This window comes from Perognathus longimembris, chromosome 2 (genome assembly GCF_023159225.1).
Source record: "Perognathus longimembris pacificus isolate PPM17 chromosome 2, ASM2315922v1, whole genome shotgun sequence".
NCBI lineage: Eukaryota > Metazoa > Chordata > Mammalia > Rodentia > Heteromyidae > Perognathus > Perognathus longimembris.
The window spans coordinates 116,076,979-116,080,668 of NC_063162.1; the positions used below are offsets into that span (position 1 = coordinate 116,076,979).

Here is a 3,690-nt window from a genome sequence, read left to right on the forward strand (position 1 = left end):
TCCACCATGAGTTAAAGGATCTCTTCCACCACAGGTTCCCACCACTATGATATTCTGCCCAAAGTACATGGGACCAAAAACCACATACCAAACCTCTGAAACAGCGAGTGAAATCAATACTTCCTCCTTTAAGTTATTCAGGTCAAGTATTTGGTCAGAGAAATTCAGCATCTTCTCAAATATAATGGGATATTTTCCAAAATAGATCGCATTAGACCGCAAAGAAGTCTCAACAAAAGTTTAAAGGGAAAATACCTTAATGTACACTTTCTGACTACACAGTCAGATATACTTAAAACACCAATAACAGAACAAAACCTGGAAAGTTCACAAATTTATGGAAATTAAACAATACAACATTAGATAACCAATAAATCCCAAACAGTACTACAAAATTAGATAACTCCTAGACATTAGTGAAAATTAAAATACAACAAACCAAAACTTATGGGACATGGTGAAAGAAGGGCTAAGGAATAGAATTATACTTATAAGTGCTTCTACTAAAGAAAAAAGAAAAAAGTCCCACCTCCAGCAGCACGCGCCAGTCCCGCGGATCTGTGTGTTGCTTCAACAGTGTTTGGACAGAACAGACCCGGGGATTCCTCTTTGCCACCACCAGTGCCTTCGGATCTCCTCTCCACTCACAACCTCTGACCCTTATCTTCTCGTCCATCTCCTGCTTCCAGGACCAACCAACACTGTGTGTGTGTGTGTGTGTGTGTGTGTGTGTGTGTGTGTGTGTGTGTGTGTGTGTGTGTGTGTGTGTATCGACAACTAGCCATGACCTCCCAGATCCGTCAGAATTATTCCACCGAGGTGAAGGTTGCTGTCAACCGACTGGTCAACTTGCATTTGAGGGCCTCCTACACCTATCTCTTTCTGGGCTACTATTTCGATGGCGACGATGTGGCCCTGGACGGCGTGGGCCACTGCTTCCGAGAGCTGGCGGAGGAGAAGAGTTAGGGCACCCACCGCCTCCTGAAGACTCAGAACCAGCGCGCGCTGTTCCAAGATGTGCAGAAGCCTTCTGAAGATGAGTGTGGGGTAAAACCGTGGAAGCCATGGAAGCCGCCCTGAACCTGGAGAAGAACCTGAACCAAGCCATTTTGGATCTTCATGCCTTGGGTTCTGCATGCACCGACCCCCATCTCTGTGACTTCCTAGAGAAACATTTGCTGGATGAAGAGGTGAAGCTCATCAAGAAGATGGGTGACCACCTAACCAACCTCCGCAGGCTGGCTTCCCCTCAGGCTGGGCTGGGCGAGTATCTCTTCGAACGTCTCACCCTCAAGCACGACTAGAAGACCTCGGAGTCCAGCAGCCTTTGGGGGCCATCTGTGCATCACGTGACATCAGGGTTTCCACCTGAGCCTCTCCCTCTAGCCATGGGCAACTTCCTAACTAACCACCCCGGAGCCCTTCCCAAGCCTTGGACCAAATGAAATAAAGGTTTTGCAGCCAAAAAAAAAAAGTCCCAGCCAGGTGCCAAGGCTCTCATCTGTAATCCTAGCTACTCAAGAGACTTGGATCTGGAGGATCACAGTTCCAAGACAGCCTAGTACAGTGTAATATGAATACAACAGTCACTAAATATGGAAGTAGGTATATCAGAAAAGCATTAAAGATTTTTCCTACTTTTATTTGTCTATACTCAATATGTGTGTTTCATACATCTGTATATGTATTCAGAGATAAATGTTTATGCTTTGAAACTTATTCCATGACATTTAGTTATTAGTTATAAAAGATACTACAGATAAAACAAATATTTGAACTTTTTCTTTACATATGAATAAAAACGTACAATGTTTTGATTAAATTGCTCATGAGTTCATTTTGGGGGAAGAAAGAAAGCCAGACTTGGCAGAAAAATCTATGAAACACCACCTCCAAAGAAAACAGCAAAAATAGGAGTAGAGTTATATCCTAAGTGGCAGAACAGTCCATTCTGACTACAACAGGAGTAAACATTTTCTTATCCATATGATGAAGCCAGTATTACCCTGATGCCAAAGCCAAAGTCATTAAAAAAAATGAAAGCTTCAAACCAATATCCCTCAGGTACATTGATGCAAAAATTCTAAACAAAATACTAACGATCTGAATTCAACAGCATACTAAAATGTTCATATACCAAGTATGATTTACTCCTACAATGAATGCATAGTATGACACAAGAAAATTAGTCAGTAAGTATAACATATTATCAAAACAAAGGGGGAGAGATACATGATCTTAATTGATGCAAAAAAAAAAGCATTTGATAAAATTCAACACTTTCCATGTTAAAAAAAAAACACTTAGCAAGCTAGGATTAGAAGGAAACATTATTTCAACATAGTTAAAGTCATATATAAGAATAAAAACTTTAAAAAAAAGAATAAAAACTTTTCCTCTAAAATCAGGCACAAAGCAAGGTATCCCTACTTTCACCGTTTTTATTCAGAATAGTATTCAGGATAAATAAGGAAGGAAAGAAAGTGAGGGTGAGGGGAAGGGAGTCTAAACTAGAAAGAACACTCATACACCATAAAAAGAAAAAATATTGTTAGAACTAATACATAAACTCAGTAAATGTAGCAAGATATGATGTTAAAATGACATCGGATAGGAAGGTAGAAATTGACTAACAACACAAAGGACTTAGAATACAGGCACAGAACCAAATCTGGGTACATTTTGTCAGGCATCCTGCTCTGTAGTAATGGTTCACCATAATTGAGTCTACTAATTTATTTCTTAGCCAATAGTCCTCAGTAACAACCACATCAGGGACTATGGTTAGGACAATGCTTTTCTGTATATGACTCAAAAGGTACAGATAAAGAAAATAAAGGCAAATTAAATAAGTGAGACTTTGTAAATCTTACAGCAAACTAAAATGCTTCTTGTAACAAAGAAAACAACAGAGTGAAAAGATGATCTATGGAATGGGAATTAGATCTAACATATGTGAGGAATTCACACAACTCATTAGCAAGGAAAAAAATAACCCAATTAAAATGGGAAAATGAACCTGAATAGATGTCTTTCCAAAGACAAAGAAATGGCTAACAGGTGTATAAAAAGGTCTTCAGCATCACTTATCATCATGGAAATAGAAATCAAACAACATGAGCTATCACTTCCCAATTGTTACGATGCTTATTATCACTGGGTGCTGGTGGCTCATGCCTGTAATCCTAGCTACTCAGGAGGCTAAGATCTGAGGATAATGGTTCAAAGAGAGCCTGCGCAGGAAAGTCTGTGAAATTCTTATTACCTATTAACCACCAGAAAACCAGAAGTGGTGCTGTGGGTCAAGTGGTAGAGCACTAGCCTTGAGCTAAAGAGCTCAGGGACAGTGCCCATGCCCAGAGTTCAAGCCCCACAACCAACATACACACACACACACACACACACGCACACACACACACACATTTATTATCAAAAAGAGAAATGATTAGAACTAGGGAAGGGACAGGGAATATCAAAATCAAGAGACAAAGGATAAAGCTCCAAAAAGCAATACTTACAAAACCATTTGGTGTAAACCAACTGAACAACTCATGGGGGGAGAGGGAAAAGGAGAGGAGGAGGTGGGAAATGAGGGAGGAGGTAACAAATTGTACAAGATATGTACCCACTGCCTTACGTATGAAACTGTAACTCCCCTGTATATCATTTTGACAATAAATAAGTAATTAT

General features: G+C 39.9%; 1 pseudogene; it reads left to right on the plus strand.

The window, feature by feature from the left end:
* Nucleotides 1–772: 772 nt before the first annotated feature.
* Nucleotides 773–1,456, plus strand: LOC125345831 (annotated as a pseudogene).
* The last annotated feature ends 2,234 nt before the right edge of the window (nt 1,457–3,690 follow it).